Raw genomic sequence first — 16,556 nt, 5'->3', positions numbered from 1 at the left:
CAGTTGATGATCATAAGGTTTGGCCACAGCATTGCCGCGGCTCTTAACAAATTTTCTTCGACTCATTATATGCTCCCGCACACGGAAATCTTTAGTAAAAGGCGAAAGATTTACACGTTGAATGCGCTGAAGCCAGAGTGGCTTCTGGCTTGTCCACTTACGACACTATACCGAACGTTTTGACTACAGTTTGTGGTTGGCCGTTTTAAACGTTTAACGACACACTGTGACTTGAACTACTTATTTAGACTCGTTCCGTTCATTATGATTTGCTTTCGTAAAGAGTGAAGGTCTGCGTGCTGCAAGCAGTCGTCTGGAGTATAAGCAACATAGGAATTCCACGGAATTCTTCAGATATTGCCTCAATCGTCTCTGTAAGAGCCGAAAGGGCGGGGTATTGGGTATAGTTTTCAACTAGCAATAACCGCGCCTCGGAAGTTCTTCATCAGCTACGGTATCGCCTCTGCGCAAAGCTGCACGATCAAGGAGATTGATAAGAATATTCAGCAGGTAGATTCTCAAATTTGTGGAGCGATGGAACCGTAGATCGGTTCGGTTGGCTGATATAAAAGCGTTTTGAACAGGTAACACCTTGAAAGTCTTTGTGATGGCATCCACTCATCAATGTGATTCCAAATTTTGCAGTTGATGATCATAAGGTTTGGCCACAGCATTGCCGCGGCTCTTAACAAATTTTCTTCGACTCATTATATGCTCCCGCACACGGAAATCTTTAGTAAAAGGCGAAAGATTTACACGTTGAATGCGCTGAAGCCAGAGTGGCTTCTGGCTTGTCCACTTACGACACTATACCGAACGTTTTGACTACAGTTTGTGGTTGGCCGTTTTAAACGTTTAACGACACACTGTGACTTGAACTACTTATTTAGACTCATTCCGTTCATTATGATTTGCTTTCGTCAAGAGTGAAGGTCTGCGTGCTGCAAGCAGACGTCTGGAGTATAAGCAACATTGGAATTCCACGGAATTCTTCAGATATTGCCTCAATCGTCTCTGTAAGAGCCGAAAGGGCGGGGTATTGGGTATAGTTTTCAACTAGCAATAACCGCGCCTCGGAAGTTCCTCATCAGCTACGGTATCGCCTCTGCGCAAAGCTGCAAGATCAAGGAGATTGATAAGAATATTCAGCAGGTAGATTCTCAAATTTGTGGAGCGATGGAAACGTAGATCGGTTCGGTTGGCTGATATAAAAGCGTTTTGAACAGGTAACACCTTGAAAGTCTTTGTGATGGCATCCACTCACAAATGTGATTCCAAATTTTGCAGTTGATGATCATAAGGTTTGGCCACAGCATTGCCGCGGCTCTTAACAAATTTTCTTCGACTCATTATATGCTCCCGCACACGGAAATCTTTAGTAAAAGGCGAAAGATTTACACGTTGAATGCGCTGAAGCCAGAGTGGCTTCTGGCTTGTCCACTTACGACACTATACCGAACGTTTTGACTACAGTTTGTGGTTGGCCGTTTTAAACGTTTAACGACACACTGTGACTTGAACTACTTATTTAGACTCGTTCCGTTCATTATGATTTGCTTTCGTAAAGAGTGAAGGTCTGCGTGCTGCAAGCAGTCGTCTGGAGTATAAGCAACATAGGAATTCCACGGAATTCTTCAGATATTGCCTCAATCGTCTCTGTAAGAGCCGAAAGGGCGGGGTATTGGGTATAGTTTTCAACTAGCAATAACCGCGCCTCGGAAGTTCCTCATCAGCTACGGTATCGCCTCTGCGCAAAGCTGCACGATCAAGGAGATTGATAAGAATATTCAGCAGGTAGATTCTCAAATTTGTGGAGCGATGGAACCGTAGATCGGTTCGGTTGGTTGATATAAAAGCGTTTTGAACAGGTAACACCTTGAAAGTCTTTGTGATGGCATCCACTCACAAATGTGATTCCAAATTTTGCAGTTGATGATCATAAGGTTTGGCCACAGCATTGCCGCGGCTATTAACAAATTTTCTTCGACTCATTATATGCTCCCGCACACGGAAATCTTTAGTAAAAGGCGAAAGATTTACACGTTGAATGCGCTGAAGCCAGAGTGGCTTCTGGCTTGTCCACTTATGACACTATACCGAACGTTTTGACTACAGTTTGTGGTTGGCCGTTTTAAACGTTTAACGACACACTGTGACTTGAACAACTTATTTAGACTCATTCCGTTCATTATGATTTGCTTTCGTCAAGAGTGAAGGTCTGCGTGCTGCAAGCAGACGTCTGGAGTATAAGCAACATAGGAATTCCACGGAATTCTTCAGATATTGCCTCAATCGTCTCTGTAAGAGCCGAAAGGGCGGGGTATTGGGTATAGTTTTCAACTAGCAATAACCGCGCCTCGGAAGTTCCTCATCAGCTACGGTATCGCCTCTGCGCAAAGCTGCACGATCAAGGAGATTGATAAGAATATTCAGCTGGTAGATTCTCAAATTTGTGGAGCGATGGAAACGTAGATCGGTTCGGTTGGCTGATATAAAAGCGTTTTGAACAGGTAACACCTTGAAAGTCTTTGTGATGGCATCCACTCACAAATGTGATTCCAAATTTTGCAGTTGATGATCATAAGGTTTGGCCACAGCATTGCCGCGGCTCTTAACAAATTTTCTTCGACTCATTATATGCTCCCGCACACGGAAATCTTTAGTTAAAGGCGAAAGATTTACACGTTGAATGCGCTGAAGCCAGAGTGGCTTCTGGCTTGTCCACTTACGACACTATACCGAACGTTTTGACTACAGTTTGTGGTTGGCCGTTTTAAACGTTTAACGACACACTGTGACTTGAACTACTTATTTAGACTCGTTCCGTTCATTATGATTTGCTTTCGTAAAGAGTGAAGGTCTGCGTGCTGCAAGCAGTCGTCTGGAGTATAAGCAACATAGGAATTCCACGGAATTCTTCAGATATTGCCTCAATCGTCTCTGTAAGAGCCGAAAGGGCGGGGTATTGGGTATAGTTTTCAACTAGCAATAACCACGCCTCGGAAGTTCTTCATCAGCTACGGTATCGCCTCTGCGCAAAGCTGCACGATCAAGGAGATTGATAAGAATATTCAGCAGGTAGATTCTCAAATTTGTTGAGCGATGGAACCGTAGATCGGTTCGGTTGGCTGATATAAAAGCGTTTTGAACAGGTAACACCTTGAAAGTCTTTGTGATGGCATCCACTCACAAATGTGATTCCAAATTTTGCAGTTGATGATCATAAGGTTTGGCCACAGCATTGCCGCGGCTCTTAACAAATTTTCTTCGACTCATTATATATGCTCCCGCACACGGAAATCTTTAGTAAAAGGCGAAAGATTTACACGTTGAATGCGCTGAAGCCAGAGTGGCTTCTGGCTTGTCCACTTACGACACTATACCGAACGTTTTGACTACAGTTTGTGGTTGGCCGTTTTAAACGTTTAACGACACACTGTGTCTTGAACTACTTATTTAGACTCATTCCGTTCATTATGATTTGCTTTCGTCAAGAGTGAAGGTCTGCGTGCTGCAAGCAGACGTCTGGAGTATAAGCAACATTGGAATTCCACGGAATTCTTCAGATATTGCCTCAATCGTCTCTGTAAGAGCCGAAAGGGCGGGGTATTGGGTATAGTTTTCAACTAGCAATAACCGCGCCTCGGAAGTTCTTCATCAGCTACGGTATCGCCTCTGCGCAAAGCTGCACGATCAAGGAGATTGATAAGAATATTCAGCAGGTAGATTCTCAAATTTGTGGAGCGATGGAAACGTAGATCGGTTCGGTTGGCTGATATAAAAGCGTTTTGAACAGGTAACACCTTGAAAGTCTTTGTGATGGCATCCACTCACAAATGTGATTCCAAATTTTCCAGTTGATGATCATAAGGTTTGGCCACAGCATTGCCGCGGCTCTTAACAAATTTTCTTCGACTCATTATATGCTCCCGCACTCGGAAATCTTTAGTAAAAGGCGAAAGATTTACACGTTGAATGCGCTGAAGCCATAGAGTGGCTTCTGGCTTGTCCACTTACGACACTATACCGAACGTTTTGACTACAGTTTGTGGTTGGCCGTTTTAAACGTTTAACGACACACTGTGACTTGAACTACTTATTTAGACTCGTTCCGTTCATTATGATTTGCTTTCGTAAAGAGTGAAGGTCTGCGTGCTGCAAGCAGTCGTCTGGAGTATAAGCAACTTAGGAATTCCACGGAATTCTTCAGATATTGCCTCAATCGTCTCTGTAAGAGCCGAAAGGGCGGGGTATTGGGTATAGTTTACAACTAGCAATAACCGCGCCTCGGAAGTTCCTCATCAGCTACGGTATCGCCTCTGCGCAAAGCTGCAAGATCAAGGAGATTGATAAGAATATTCAGCAGGTAGATTCTCAAATTTGTGGAGCGATGGAAACGTAGATCGGTTCGGTTGGCTGATATAAAAGCGTTTTGAACAGGTAACACCTTGAAAGTCTTTGTGATGGCATCCACTCACAAATGTGATTCCAAATTTTGCAGTTGATGATCATAAGGTTTGGCCACAGCATTGCCGCGGCTCTTAACAAATTTTCTTCGACTCATTATATGCTCCCGCACACGGAAATCTTTAGTAAAAGGCGAAAGATTTACACGTTGAATGCGCTGAAGCCAGAGTGGCTTCTGGCTTGTCCACTTACGACACTATACCGAACGTTTTGACTACAGTTTGTGGTTGGCCGTTTTAAACGTTTAACGACACACTGTGACTTGAACTACTTATTTAGACTCGTTCCGTTCATTATGATTTGCTTTCGTAAAGAGTGAAGGTCTGCGTGCTGCAAGCAGTCGTCTGGAGTATAAGCAACATAGGAATTCCACGGAATTCTTCAGATATTGCCTCAATCGTCTCTGTAAGAGCCGAAAGGGCGGGGTATTGGGTATAGTTTTCAACTAGCAATAACCGCGCCTCGGAAGTTCTTCATCAGCTACGGTATCGCCTCTGCGCAAAGCTGCACGATCAAGGAGATTGATAAGAATATTCAGCAGGTAGATTCTCAAATTTGTGGAGCGATGGAACCGTAGATCGGTTCGGTTGGCTGATATAAAAGCGTTTTGAACAGGTAACACCTTGAAAGTCTTTGTGATGGCATCCACTCATCAATGTGATTCCAAATTTTGCAGTTGATGATCATAAGGTTTGGCCACAGCATTGCCGCGGCTCTTAACAAATTTTCTTCGACTCATTATATGCTCCCGCACACGGAAATCTTTAGTAAAAGGCGAAAGATTTACACGTTGAATGCGCTGAAGCCAGAGTGGCTTCTGGCTTGTCCACTTACGACACTATACCGAACGTTTTGACTACAGTTTGTGGTTGGCCGTTTTAAACGTTTAACGACACACTGTGACTTGAACTACTTATTTAGACTCATTCCGTTCATTATGATTTGCTTTCGTCAAGAGTGAAGGTCTGCGTGCTGCAAGCAGACGTCTGGAGTATAAGCAACATTGGAATTCCACGGAATTCTTCAGATATTGCCTCAATCGTCTCTGTAAGAGCCGAAAGGGCGGGGTATTGGGTATAGTTTTCAACTAGCAATAACCGCGCCTCGGAAGTTCCTCATCAGCTACGGTATCGCCTCTGCGCAAAGCTGCAAGATCAAGGAGATTGATAAGAATATTCAGCAGGTAGATTCTCAAATTTGTGGAGCGATGGAAACGTAGATCGGTTCGGTTGGCTGATATAAAAGCGTTTTGAACAGGTAACACCTTGAAAGTCTTTGTGATGGCATCCACTCACAAATGTGATTCCAAATTTTGCAGTTGATGATCATAAGGTTTGGCCACAGCATTGCCGCGGCTCTTAACAAATTTTCTTCGACTCATTATATGCTCCCGCACACGGAAATCTTTAGTAAAAGGCGAAAGATTTACACGTTGAATGCGCTGAAGCCAGAGTGGCTTCTGGCTTGTCCACTTACGACACTATACCGAACGTTTTGACTACAGTTTGTGGTTGGCCGTTTTAAACGTTTAACGACACACTGTGACTTGAACTACTTATTTAGACTCGTTCCGTTCATTATGATTTGCTTTCGTAAAGAGTGAAGGTCTGCGTGCTGCAAGCAGTCGTCTGGAGTATAAGCAACATAGGAATTCCACGGAATTCTTCAGATATTGCCTCAATCGTCTCTGTAAGAGCCGAAAGGGCGGGGTATTGGGTATAGTTTTCAACTAGCAATAACCGCGCCTCGGAAGTTCCTCATCAGCTACGGTATCGCCTCTGCGCAAAGCTGCACGATCAAGGAGATTGATAAGAATATTCAGCAGGTAGATTCTCAAATTTGTGGAGCGATGGAACCGTAGATCGGTTCGGTTGGTTGATATAAAAGCGTTTTGAACAGGTAACACCTTGAAAGTCTTTGTGATGGCATCCACTCACAAATGTGATTCCAAATTTTGCAGTTGATGATCATAAGGTTTGGCCACAGCATTGCCGCGGCTATTAACAAATTTTCTTCGACTCATTATATGCTCCCGCACACGGAAATCTTTAGTAAAAGGCGAAAGATTTACACGTTGAATGCGCTGAAGCCAGAGTGGCTTCTGGCTTGTCCACTTACGACACTATACCGAACGTTTTGACTACAGTTTGTGGTTGGCCGTTTTAAACGTTTAACGACACACTGTGACTTGAACAACTTATTTAGACTCATTCCGTTCATTATGATTTGCTTTCGTCAAGAGTGAAGGTCTGCGTGCTGCAAGCAGACGTCTGGAGTATAAGCAACATAGGAATTCCACGGAATTCTTCAGATATTGCCTCAATCGTCTCTGTAAGAGCCGAAAGGGCGGGGTATTGGGTATAGTTTTCAACTAGCAATAACCGCGCCTCGGAAGTTCCTCATCAGCTACGGTATCGCCTCTGCGCAAAGCTGCACGATCAAGGAGATTGATAAGAATATTCAGCTGGTAGATTCTCAAATTTGTGGAGCGATGGAAACGTAGATCGGTTCGGTGGGCTGATATAAAAGCGTTTTGAACAGGTAACACCTTGAAAGTCTTTGTGATGGCATCAACTCACAAATGTGATTCCAAATTTTGCAGTTGATGATCATAAGGTTTGGCCACAGCATTGCCGCGGCTCTTAACAAATTTTCTTCGACTCATTATATGCTCCCGCACACGGAAATCTTTAGTAAAAGGCGAAAGATTTACACGTTGAATGCGCTGAAGCCAGAGTGGCTTCTGGCTTGTCCACTTACGACACTATACCGAACGTTTTGACTACAGTTTGTGGTTGGCCGTTTTAAACGTTTAACGACACACTGTGACTTGAACTACTTATTTAGACTCATTCCGTTCATTATGATTTGCTTTCGTAAAGAGTGAAGGTCTGCGTGCTGCAAGCAGTCGTCTGGAGTATAACCAACATAGGAATTCCACGGAATTCTTCAGATATTGCCTCAATCGTCTCCGTAAGAGCCGAAAGGGCGGGGTATTGGGTATAGTTTTCAACTAGCAATAACCGCGCCTCGGAAGTTCCTCATCAGCTACGGTATCGCCTCTGCGCAAAGCTGCACGATCAAGGAGATTGATAAGAATATTCAGCAGGTAGATTCTCAAATTTGTGGAGCGATGGAACCGTAGATCGGTTCTTCGGTTGGTTGATATAAAAGCGTTTTGAACAGGTAACACCTTGAAAGTCTTTGTGATGGCATCCACTCACAAATGTGATTCCAAATTTTGCAGTTGATGATCATAAGGTTTGGCCACAGCATTGCCGCGGCTCTTAACAAACTTTCTTCGACTCATTATATGCTCCCGCACACGGAAATCTTTAGTAAAAGGCGATATTTTATTGCGGGGAAAACAACAATAAAGAAAAAATATGTACAAGGCAAACTTTTCCAAAATCTACTTGCAAGATACTTCAATTGAACATGTCGGTGATGGTAATTGATTTAAACAAATGACAATAACAATAACACAGGTCTCGAAATCTTAATGATAACACATTCATAAATTGTAAGCTAGTACGATAAAGGTTGTACATCGCCAGCAACAATTACAACAAAGTTTATCTAGAATTTACAAAGTTTCTAATTCATAAATAGTTTTGACGTCCAAGCAACGGGACTAGCGTGGTCATTTTTCATCAAAAGCTATGGTAGGGGTGGCGTGAAATACTTTTGCATTGCTGCACACAGTTTTTCAATCTGCTGTTTATAGGGGCCTTCATTTCGCCGGTCCCATGTGCGTCTAGCATACACGGTCCTCTTAATAGACCGGATAATTTCGTCAGGGTTAAAAGTTTGGCTTTCAAACAAAATCGCGTTCCTATGTTTCCAAATTTTTTGTTTTACCACTGTTAACCAATAGGTTAACATGTCTGCGGACTCGAAATCTGGGCCACCTATTCCGACAAAGTTGGTTATTGTGGTTGGATCGAACTTAATATCGTCCCTACCAGTTAAGATTTGCGCAACGCCGGAAGCACATTCCCAAATAGTGTTTATTTTTTTACATTTTACTATCGTGTGCAGCACCGAGTCGGGGCCGTTGGCGCAAAAACGACATGCTGTTTCCGTGTAGGGGACAAAGTTGGTCATATCACCTCGAGTAGGTAAATCATTCCATATTACTCTGTAGTTGAAAGTTTTTTGGGCGTTGGAGAGAATTGCGTTGTGTACTCTGGGCCATGTCGACCGCTCTGGTGGAGTCAAATACAACTGCGGGGCACTTTCGCGTATGATACGCTGGTATATTTTTTTAACCTTTCCGCTTACAATCTCTTTCAGTGAGATTCGGTGCTTTCTGATTATTTCGAGCATATGCTCATAATAAATCGATGGGGAGGTGGCATGCGGTATACGATTGTCAATCTGGATGCCGAGCAGGTTGGACAGTTGGTGACCGATTTGGTGTTCTATCGTGCGGTTTTCCAACGACAGAACCTTGTTTTCTATTTTGTCTCTGCAAAATGGGGTCAAAGGTTTTAAATAAAACAAATCCGCATACACGGGAATATTAATTATGTCATAACCGCCGTAATATCTGGGTCTTTGAAGAACTTCGATGTCTGCGAACGTATTATTACTCGTCAAAATGTACCTTTCAATTGTCCTGTTTATGGTCTCGGCTGTCTTGGTCGTTATGGGCTGGCTGAAGGCGTTGTATGAAATTAAAGGGAGTAATTTACTTCGAACCAATATGCACTTGGCATCAAAGGTGGAATGTACTTTTTTAAGGCGGGTCGCTTCTTTTTTGAGGTTTTCTAACGGTCGTGACCAACTTATCGTAGGGTCGTAAGTTCCTATTGCTGTTCCTAATAATTGGAGATGAGAGTTTGTCCACTGTATTGGCGGCAGTTGCGTCGTGGTATTTGGTTTGATTTCTGGGGTAAGGCCTTTGGATTTCGAGATATTGATTTTTAGGCCAGAGGCTTCGCTGAAATCATCCAGTAGGTTAAAAGTCTTTTCGGCGGAGTACGCATCTTTGAGGGTGAAGGTGGTGTCGTCTGCATACGCGACGCATTTTGTACAATACTTTGGGGTGGGGCCCAAACCGTCTATTTCGACCGAGCTATTAATTGCGCATATTAGCGGTTCTACTGCCAATATGAAAAGGTATAAACTTAGCGGGTCTCCTTGTCTGACTCCTTTTTTTAAATGAAAAGGTTCAGATAAAAAACCGTTGTTGATTATCCTGGATTTCGCGTCAGAATACAAGTTTTTAACGGCAAGTAGGAAGCGAGAAGGAAAATGCATTCGTTCAAGCACCTTGAAAAGCCATGCGTGGTTGATTGAATCGAAGGCTTTTAAGAAGTCAATCGATATGAACAAATGGTTTTGGCCTTCATTTCTACTTTTTTCATACAGATCGCGAATCTTGATGATGGCGTCGTGGATCGATTTTTGGGGTTTTGCAAATTGGTTCTGGTGCGTAATATTGTTTAGTTTGCCTTTTAAACGGTTAGTTAAAATTTTCGTGTAAAGTTTCAGATCGCAATTCAATAGCGATATTGGGCGGTAATTGCTGAGGTCATTCGTAGGCCCTTTCTTATGGATTAAAGTTATAACCCCTTCTTTGTTTGAATTAGTCGTACTTGCGTCCCTAAACCACGTTTTGATTATTTCAAGCAAGCCACCACCTATGATGTCCCAACATTGGACGTAAAACTCAATGCTGAGACCATCTGGGCCAGGTGTTTTGCCTTTTTTCATTTGTGTTAGTGCGGTGAATATTTCTTGGTCGCTAATTTCAGCGTCTAACGTCTCTCTTTCATAGGGCGATAAATGGGCCTTTAAATGTTTCAAGAAAAAACGTTGTTTCTTTTCAGATGTTACTTCTTTCGAGTAAAGTTTGTTATAAAATTTACGGGTTTCTTTCAATATCGATGGGGACGAGATGTGCTTTACACCTTCCGAGTCGGTTACTTCGGTAATTCGGGTTGACTTCCTATCTTGCATGAATCTTTGAAAAAATTGTTTGGTCGGAGTATCCAAGTTTCTTTGCAAACTTTTACGCAATTTCTTATCAGCGGCTTTTCGTTGGAAATCAGCCAGTGATTTTTTGGCGGCTAGGTAATCGTCGTAATTACATTTTGCTTGGGATAATCGTTCACAAACTAATTTATAATCGTTTTCAAGGCGAGTTTCTTCTTCCCTAGTTTCTTGCGCGATTTCTCTCGTGATTTCGATTATCAGGTCTTTAATCCTGTTTTTAATTTCCACCCACCATGCGGATAAATCTGGAATGAGTAAGGGGTGTAGGGTACGCCAGAGGGGCCATCTTTCTTCAAGCGTTTTGCGAAATTTGACGTTTTGAAAGACGTTTACATTATTTTTCCAGACTCCGCGGCCTCTTTTTTCTAGGGCGAAAGAAACGCAATTTGCTAGTAACATTTTGTGATCGGAGAGAGGATTTTCCATCGTTTGCAGACCGTCAACTTTTATTTGTTGGGATACATAAAAACGATCGATTCTAGATTTTGATGAACCGCTTTGCCATGTAAAATCTACATCACCATTTTGGGTTTGGTCATAGGGATCGTTGAGATCAAAAGCTTGGGTGAAGTTTTGGAGCTCTATTTTCGTTCTAGTACTTCGCTTTTTGTGGGGAGGGAAGCGATCTCGCTCTGGATCGTCGACAATGTTGAAGTCGCCCCCTATTATTAAAGGGACATTGGGGTTGACATAACCATAAAGCTTATGAAAAAATTCATTATTTTTCACGTAGTGTCCTACTTGAACGTTTGGGGCATATACGTTGATGATCTGTATTATTTTATTCGCTATTTTGATATTTGCGGCAATAACTCTTCCTTCGGCGTCTCTCCTAGTTTGTGCAAACGTGATTGCTGGGTGGTTTATCAATATCGCCGTGCCAGCATTGGCGTGTTTTTTCCTATTGGCTGCGTTAAATATGGAAGGGCCAACATCCCATTCGTTAGACCAGTTATTTACGTCCTTCGGATTGCATTTTGTTTCTTGTAAGAGGATTATTTGCGCTGCAAGTTTCTTGAGCGTTTCAAACAAGGCTTTCCTTTTAGATGCGTCGTTTAAACCTTGGCAATTAAAACTGATAATTTTTAAAAAGGTTGTCATTACAAGGATTGGTTAAACTGGGTGTTATCAATGAGCGTTGGGGGAAATACACCTGCATTTCATTCTTCAAGTGTTTCTTGCTTAAAGCTCTGACAGAATCTAGCGACCTTATCAGCAGGCTCAAATAGTTACTTATCTCGAGTTTGATGCATGTTTTACTGTCGACAAGGGTTTTTGTGCGCTTACGCGTGGGCATGGACCGATAAGCGATAAGGCTTGCACCTGTTTGTGTCGAATAGCCACGTGGGTCCAAAGCTTTTGTAAAAAACGAAAAACGGCTTTGACAAAAAAAAATCAATCTAACATAGGAAATCTTCGTGTAAACGTAACTAAGAATTAAAACCAAAATCATAGTATTGCAATAGATATTTTCAATGTGTTGGAGATACATAAATAGGTTTAATATTATATACATGAAGTGGCGTTCAGTTCGTGAGCATCTGGTACATATCTAAAATCACATGAGTCGCACATACCTTGTTTGAGTCTATTTGAGGATTTTATGTTTTCCTCCAAACATCGGCATTTAAAGTGAACCATAGGACAACAGTTGCAATACACCAACTGTTTGTTTCTTGGTGTGGGCACAATTTCGCCACAGCTGCATTTAATATTTGATAAGTCATTTACCTTGAAAACGTCCGTTTCATCAGCTTCTAACATTTCGCTGTCGGTCGATTCTCCTTTCGGGCGCTGACCGGGTGGTATTGCGGTCGACAGTGTTGAGTCCTCACTTCGTTCTCGTTTGTCGGGTCTTTTTTGTCCTCCACTAGATGGGCATTTGTCGGTCCCAAGGGTGTCTTTGGGAATGTCATCTAAGGAGTCTTCTTCGTCGCTGAATTCGACGATCGATCCGTCGAAATGATCTATGAGTTGGCCTTTTGATGTTCCCATTTTGGGTGATTTTGTCTTGGCAAAGGGTGTTGAATGGCGGTTGTTCAGAGCACCCGAGTTGTTTGGCAATTCTGGAAAATCTTCTTTTGAAGGTGAGTATCTTTCTGGAGATGTTCTTTTCATTTGCCTAAACGCTACCCCACCGAAAGTGCGGCGTGTCTCGCCAACTGCCTTCCACGACTCATTTACGACGTCTTGGTTTTTAACCTTGTTTGGACAATCCTTAACGAAATGTCCGGTTTCATCGCAATAATGGCATGTTTTTTCCTGACCTTCATACTCCAACACGAACTTGTAATGGCCGAAATGGATGTAGGATGGTGGTTTTGCCTCCATCAGGTCTTTCTTCAAAACTTTGAAGATTCTTCTGCCGTCTCTCATGCCCTTAAACCTATCTCGGCCATGGACTGCCGATATGACCAAACCGATTCTCTTTAATGCTTCCACGATGCTTTCTTGTGGAAAGTGAATTGGCACCCATCCAACGCTTAAGTTGGTATGAGCATCACCTTGTGCGATAACATTCATTACCTCTTTGGCGTCTCTCAATTTTTCTGCAAGTTTGATGGCGGTTTCTTTAGTTATACAGGCAATTTCGACATTTCGGCCAGGTCTTTGTACGATTCCTTCTATGAACTGCAAAGGAATTTTGGTTTTGTCTAGCAGGGTGTAAATATCGGCTCTTCGTAAAGGGTCTTTTAGCTTTATAGAAACTTCCCTATCACGGTTGTAATTTGTGGGTACTTCAAACCGCCATTGCTTGTTTACTCTATCTGCATAAGTCTTCATCTTTTCAAAAGTAGCCTGTGTCTCCATGACTATTCTGTAAAAAGGCGTAGGCTGCCTTTTGCTTAGCCAGCAAGCTGGTTTTGCTTCTGTCTTCCCGGTAGAACTTTAGACTGACTGGTTTTCTTCGGAAGGAGTGACTCAATAATACTGATTTGAGCGATCTTTAGTAAAAGGCGAAAGATTTACACGTTGAATGCGCTGAAGCCAGAGTGGCTTCTGGCTTGTCCACTTACGACACTATACCGAACGTTTTGACTACAGTTTGTGGTTGGCCGTTTTAAACGTTTAACGACACACTGTGACTTGAACTACTTATTTAGACTCATTCCGTTCATTATGATTTGCTTTCGTCAAGAGTGAAGGTCTGCGTGCTGCAAGCAGACGTCTGGAGTATAAGCAACATTTGAATTCCACGGAATTCTTCAGATATTGCCTCAATCGTCTCTGTAAGAGCCGAAAGGGCGGGGTATTGGGTATAGTTTTCAACTAGCAATAACCGCGGCTCGGAAGTTCCTCATCAGCTACGGTATCGCCTCTGCGCAAAGCTGCAAGATCAAGGAGATTGATAAGAATATTCAGCAGGTAGATTCTCAAATTTGTGGAGCGATGGAAACGTAGATCGGTTCGGTTGGCTGATATAAAAGCGTTTTGAACAGGTAACACCTTGAAAGTCTTTGTGATGGCATCCACTCACAAATGTGATTCCAAATTTTGCAGTTGATGATCATAAGGTTTGGCCACAGCATTGCCGCGGCTCTTAACAAATTTTCTTCGACTCATTATATGCTCCCGCACACGGAAATCTTTAGTAAAAGGCGAAAGATTTACACGTTGAATGCGCTGAAGCCAGAGTGGCTTCTGGCTTGTCCACTTACGACACTATACCGAACGTTTTGACTACAGTTTGTGGTTGGCCGTTTTAAACGTTTAACGACACACTGTGACTTGAACTACTTATTTAGACTCGTTCCGTTCATTATGATTTGCTTTCGTCAAGAGTGAAGGTCTGCGTGCTGCAAGCAGTCGTCTGGAGTATAAGCAACATAGGAATTCCACGGAATTCTTCAGATATTGCCTCAATCGTCTCTGTAAGAGCCGAAAGGGCGGGGTATTGGGTATAGTTTTCAACTAGCAATAACCGCGGCTCGGAAGTTCCTCATCAGCTACGGTATCGCCTCTGCGCAAAGCTGCAAGATCAAGGAGATTGATAAGAATATTCAGCAGGTAGATTCTCAAATTTGTGGAGCGATGGAAACGTAGATCGGTTCGGTTGGCTGATATAAAAGCGTTTTGAACAGGTAACACCTTGAAAGTCTTTGTGATGGCATCCACTCACAAATGTGATTCCAAATTTTGCAGTTGATGATCATAAGGTTTGGCCACAGCATTGCCGCGGCTCTTAACAAATTTTCTTCGACTCATTATATGCTCCCGCACACGGAAATCTTTAGTAAAAGGCGAAAGATTTACACGTTGAATGCGCTGAAGCCAGAGTGGATTCTGGCTTGTCCACTTACGACACTATACCGAACGTTTTGACTACAGTTTGTGGTTGGCCGTTTTAAACGTTTAACGACACACTGTGACTTGAACTACTTATTTAGACTCGTTCCGTTCATTATGATTTGCTTTCGTAAAGAGTGAAGGTCTGCGTGCTGCAAGCAGTCGTCTGGAGTATAAGCAACATAGGAATTCCACGGAATTCTTCAGATATTGCCTCAATCGTCTCTGTAAGAGCCGAAAGGGCGGGGTATTGGGTATAGTTTTCAACTAGCAATAACCGCGCCTCGGAAGTTCCTCATCAGCTACGGTATCGCCTCTGCGCAAAGCTGCACGATCAAGGAGATTGATAAGAATATTCAGCAGGTAAATTCTGAAATTTTTGGAGCGATGGAAACGTAGATCGGTTCGGTTGGTTGATATAAAAGCGTTTTGAACAGGTAACACCTTGAAAGTCTTTGTGATGGCATCCACTCACAAATGTGATTCCAAATTTTGCAGTTGATGATCATAAGGTTTGGCCACAGCATTGCCGCGGCTCTGAACAAATTTTCTTCGACTCATTATATGCTCCCGCACACGGAAATCTTTAGTAAAAGGCGAAAGATTTACACGTTGAATGCGCTGAAGCCAGAGTGGCTTCTGGCTTGTCCACTTACGACACTATACCGAACGTTTTGACTACAGTTTGTGGTTGGCCGTTTTAAACGTTTAACGACACACTGTGACTTGAACTACTTATTTAGACTCATTCCGTTCATTATGATTTGCTTTCGTCAAGAGTGAAGGTCTGCGTGCTGCAAGCAGACGTCTGGAGTATAAGCAACATTGGAATTCCACGGAATTCTTCAGATATTGCCTCAATCGTCTCTGTAAGAGCCGAAAGGGCGGGGTATTGGGTATAGTTTTCAACTAGCAATAACCGCGCCTCGGAAGTTCCTCATCAGCTACGGTATCGCCTCTGCGCAAAGCTGCAAGATCAAGGAGATTGATAAGAATATTCAGCAGGTAGATTCTCAAATTTGTGGAGCGATGGAAACGTAGATCGGTTCGGTTGGCTGATATAAAAGCGTTTTGAACAGGTAACACCTTGAAAGTCTTTGTGATGGCATCCACTCACAAATGTGATTCCAAATTTTGCAGTTGATGATCATAAGGTTTGGCCACAGCATTGCCGCGGCTCTTAACAAATTTTCTTCGACTCATTATATGCTCCCGCACACGAAAATCTTTAGTAAAAGGCGAAAGATTTACACGTTGAATGCGCTGAAGCCAGAGTGGCTTCTGGCTTGTCCACTTACGACACTATACCGAAAGTTTTGACTACAGATTGTGGTTGGCCGTTTTAAACGTTTAACGACACACTGTGACTTGAACTACTTATTTAGACTCGTTCCGTTCATTATGATTTGCTTTCGTAAAGAGTGAAGGTCTGCGTGCTGCAAGCAGTCGTCTGGAGTATAAGCAACATAGGAATTCCACGGAATTCTTCAGATATTGCCTCAATCGTCTCTGTAAGAGCCGAAAGGGCGGGGTATTGGGTATAGTTTTCAACTAGCAATAACCGCGCCTCGGAAGTTCCTCATCAGCTACGGTATCGCCTCTGCGCAAAGCTGCAAGATCAAGGAGATTGATAAGAATATTCAGCAGGTAGATTCTCAAATTTGTGGAGCGATGGAAACGTAGATCGGTTCGGTTGGCTGATATAAAAGCGTTTTGAACAGGTAACACCTTGAAAGTCTTTGTGATGGCATCCACTCACAACTGTGATTCCAAATTTTGCAGTTGATGATCATAAGGTT

At 42.8% G+C, this 16,556-nt stretch overlaps 33 non-coding genes across 33 annotated transcripts; all 33 read right to left on the bottom strand.

Moving 5' to 3' along the window:
* Positions 1-21: 21 nt before the first annotated feature.
* Positions 22-141, bottom strand: LOC143447696 (U5 spliceosomal RNA). The gene has a single exon (XR_013114243.1). It is a non-coding gene; the product is annotated as a U5 spliceosomal RNA (small nuclear RNA).
* Positions 142-335: 194 nt separating this feature from the next.
* LOC143447671 (U4 spliceosomal RNA) lies at positions 336-475 on the bottom strand. The gene has a single exon (XR_013114219.1). It is a non-coding gene; the product is annotated as a U4 spliceosomal RNA (small nuclear RNA).
* A 188-nt stretch (positions 476-663) lies between these two features.
* LOC143447695 (U5 spliceosomal RNA) lies at positions 664-783 on the bottom strand. The gene has a single exon (XR_013114242.1). It is a non-coding gene; the product is annotated as a U5 spliceosomal RNA (small nuclear RNA).
* A 194-nt stretch (positions 784-977) lies between these two features.
* Positions 978-1,117, bottom strand: LOC143447647 (U4 spliceosomal RNA). The gene has a single exon (XR_013114196.1). It is a non-coding gene; the product is annotated as a U4 spliceosomal RNA (small nuclear RNA).
* A 188-nt stretch (positions 1,118-1,305) lies between these two features.
* On the bottom strand, positions 1,306-1,425 carry LOC143447694 (U5 spliceosomal RNA). The gene has a single exon (XR_013114241.1). It is a non-coding gene; the product is annotated as a U5 spliceosomal RNA (small nuclear RNA).
* Positions 1,426-1,619: 194 nt separating this feature from the next.
* On the bottom strand, positions 1,620-1,759 carry LOC143447646 (U4 spliceosomal RNA). The gene has a single exon (XR_013114195.1). It is a non-coding gene; the product is annotated as a U4 spliceosomal RNA (small nuclear RNA).
* A 188-nt stretch (positions 1,760-1,947) lies between these two features.
* LOC143447831 (U5 spliceosomal RNA) lies at positions 1,948-2,067 on the bottom strand. Its single transcript, XR_013114375.1, has one exon. It is a non-coding gene; the product is annotated as a U5 spliceosomal RNA (small nuclear RNA).
* A 194-nt stretch (positions 2,068-2,261) lies between these two features.
* LOC143447645 (U4 spliceosomal RNA) lies at positions 2,262-2,401 on the bottom strand. Its single transcript, XR_013114194.1, has one exon. It is a non-coding gene; the product is annotated as a U4 spliceosomal RNA (small nuclear RNA).
* A 188-nt stretch (positions 2,402-2,589) lies between these two features.
* On the bottom strand, positions 2,590-2,709 carry LOC143447848 (U5 spliceosomal RNA). Its single transcript, XR_013114389.1, has one exon. It is a non-coding gene; the product is annotated as a U5 spliceosomal RNA (small nuclear RNA).
* Positions 2,710-2,903: 194 nt separating this feature from the next.
* On the bottom strand, positions 2,904-3,043 carry LOC143447680 (U4 spliceosomal RNA). Its single transcript, XR_013114227.1, has one exon. It is a non-coding gene; the product is annotated as a U4 spliceosomal RNA (small nuclear RNA).
* A 188-nt stretch (positions 3,044-3,231) lies between these two features.
* Positions 3,232-3,353, bottom strand: LOC143447826 (U5 spliceosomal RNA). Its single transcript, XR_013114371.1, has one exon. It is a non-coding gene; the product is annotated as a U5 spliceosomal RNA (small nuclear RNA).
* A 194-nt stretch (positions 3,354-3,547) lies between these two features.
* On the bottom strand, positions 3,548-3,687 carry LOC143447670 (U4 spliceosomal RNA). The gene has a single exon (XR_013114218.1). It is a non-coding gene; the product is annotated as a U4 spliceosomal RNA (small nuclear RNA).
* A 188-nt stretch (positions 3,688-3,875) lies between these two features.
* LOC143447855 (U5 spliceosomal RNA) lies at positions 3,876-3,995 on the bottom strand. Its single transcript, XR_013114396.1, has one exon. It is a non-coding gene; the product is annotated as a U5 spliceosomal RNA (small nuclear RNA).
* A 196-nt stretch (positions 3,996-4,191) lies between these two features.
* LOC143447664 (U4 spliceosomal RNA) lies at positions 4,192-4,331 on the bottom strand. Its single transcript, XR_013114212.1, has one exon. It is a non-coding gene; the product is annotated as a U4 spliceosomal RNA (small nuclear RNA).
* Positions 4,332-4,519: 188 nt separating this feature from the next.
* On the bottom strand, positions 4,520-4,639 carry LOC143447693 (U5 spliceosomal RNA). Its single transcript, XR_013114240.1, has one exon. It is a non-coding gene; the product is annotated as a U5 spliceosomal RNA (small nuclear RNA).
* Positions 4,640-4,833: 194 nt separating this feature from the next.
* On the bottom strand, positions 4,834-4,973 carry LOC143447669 (U4 spliceosomal RNA). Its single transcript, XR_013114217.1, has one exon. It is a non-coding gene; the product is annotated as a U4 spliceosomal RNA (small nuclear RNA).
* Positions 4,974-5,161: 188 nt separating this feature from the next.
* Positions 5,162-5,281, bottom strand: LOC143447692 (U5 spliceosomal RNA). Its single transcript, XR_013114239.1, has one exon. It is a non-coding gene; the product is annotated as a U5 spliceosomal RNA (small nuclear RNA).
* Positions 5,282-5,475: 194 nt separating this feature from the next.
* Positions 5,476-5,615, bottom strand: LOC143447644 (U4 spliceosomal RNA). Its single transcript, XR_013114193.1, has one exon. It is a non-coding gene; the product is annotated as a U4 spliceosomal RNA (small nuclear RNA).
* A 188-nt stretch (positions 5,616-5,803) lies between these two features.
* Positions 5,804-5,923, bottom strand: LOC143447691 (U5 spliceosomal RNA). The gene has a single exon (XR_013114238.1). It is a non-coding gene; the product is annotated as a U5 spliceosomal RNA (small nuclear RNA).
* Positions 5,924-6,117: 194 nt separating this feature from the next.
* On the bottom strand, positions 6,118-6,257 carry LOC143447642 (U4 spliceosomal RNA). The gene has a single exon (XR_013114191.1). It is a non-coding gene; the product is annotated as a U4 spliceosomal RNA (small nuclear RNA).
* Positions 6,258-6,445: 188 nt separating this feature from the next.
* LOC143447829 (U5 spliceosomal RNA) lies at positions 6,446-6,565 on the bottom strand. The gene has a single exon (XR_013114374.1). It is a non-coding gene; the product is annotated as a U5 spliceosomal RNA (small nuclear RNA).
* A 194-nt stretch (positions 6,566-6,759) lies between these two features.
* Positions 6,760-6,899, bottom strand: LOC143447641 (U4 spliceosomal RNA). The gene has a single exon (XR_013114190.1). It is a non-coding gene; the product is annotated as a U4 spliceosomal RNA (small nuclear RNA).
* Positions 6,900-7,087: 188 nt separating this feature from the next.
* LOC143447689 (U5 spliceosomal RNA) lies at positions 7,088-7,207 on the bottom strand. The gene has a single exon (XR_013114236.1). It is a non-coding gene; the product is annotated as a U5 spliceosomal RNA (small nuclear RNA).
* A 194-nt stretch (positions 7,208-7,401) lies between these two features.
* Positions 7,402-7,541, bottom strand: LOC143447660 (U4 spliceosomal RNA). Its single transcript, XR_013114208.1, has one exon. It is a non-coding gene; the product is annotated as a U4 spliceosomal RNA (small nuclear RNA).
* Positions 7,542-13,661: 6,120 nt separating this feature from the next.
* Positions 13,662-13,801, bottom strand: LOC143447678 (U4 spliceosomal RNA). Its single transcript, XR_013114225.1, has one exon. It is a non-coding gene; the product is annotated as a U4 spliceosomal RNA (small nuclear RNA).
* A 188-nt stretch (positions 13,802-13,989) lies between these two features.
* Positions 13,990-14,109, bottom strand: LOC143447688 (U5 spliceosomal RNA). Its single transcript, XR_013114235.1, has one exon. It is a non-coding gene; the product is annotated as a U5 spliceosomal RNA (small nuclear RNA).
* Positions 14,110-14,303: 194 nt separating this feature from the next.
* On the bottom strand, positions 14,304-14,443 carry LOC143447677 (U4 spliceosomal RNA). The gene has a single exon (XR_013114224.1). It is a non-coding gene; the product is annotated as a U4 spliceosomal RNA (small nuclear RNA).
* A 188-nt stretch (positions 14,444-14,631) lies between these two features.
* LOC143447687 (U5 spliceosomal RNA) lies at positions 14,632-14,751 on the bottom strand. Its single transcript, XR_013114234.1, has one exon. It is a non-coding gene; the product is annotated as a U5 spliceosomal RNA (small nuclear RNA).
* Positions 14,752-14,945: 194 nt separating this feature from the next.
* On the bottom strand, positions 14,946-15,085 carry LOC143447640 (U4 spliceosomal RNA). The gene has a single exon (XR_013114189.1). It is a non-coding gene; the product is annotated as a U4 spliceosomal RNA (small nuclear RNA).
* Positions 15,086-15,273: 188 nt separating this feature from the next.
* LOC143447703 (U5 spliceosomal RNA) lies at positions 15,274-15,393 on the bottom strand. Its single transcript, XR_013114250.1, has one exon. It is a non-coding gene; the product is annotated as a U5 spliceosomal RNA (small nuclear RNA).
* Positions 15,394-15,587: 194 nt separating this feature from the next.
* On the bottom strand, positions 15,588-15,727 carry LOC143447639 (U4 spliceosomal RNA). The gene has a single exon (XR_013114188.1). It is a non-coding gene; the product is annotated as a U4 spliceosomal RNA (small nuclear RNA).
* A 188-nt stretch (positions 15,728-15,915) lies between these two features.
* On the bottom strand, positions 15,916-16,035 carry LOC143447836 (U5 spliceosomal RNA). Its single transcript, XR_013114380.1, has one exon. It is a non-coding gene; the product is annotated as a U5 spliceosomal RNA (small nuclear RNA).
* A 194-nt stretch (positions 16,036-16,229) lies between these two features.
* LOC143447638 (U4 spliceosomal RNA) lies at positions 16,230-16,369 on the bottom strand. Its single transcript, XR_013114187.1, has one exon. It is a non-coding gene; the product is annotated as a U4 spliceosomal RNA (small nuclear RNA).
* Positions 16,370-16,556: the final 187 nt, after the last annotated feature.

The sequence above is a fragment of the Clavelina lepadiformis genome, chromosome 2, assembly GCF_947623445.1.
Source record: "Clavelina lepadiformis chromosome 2, kaClaLepa1.1, whole genome shotgun sequence".
NCBI classification, from domain to species: Eukaryota; Metazoa; Chordata; class Ascidiacea; order Aplousobranchia; family Clavelinidae; genus Clavelina; species Clavelina lepadiformis.
The sequence above is the reverse complement of the archived record's forward strand: the minus strand, read 5'-3'. Positions and strand labels throughout refer to the sequence as shown.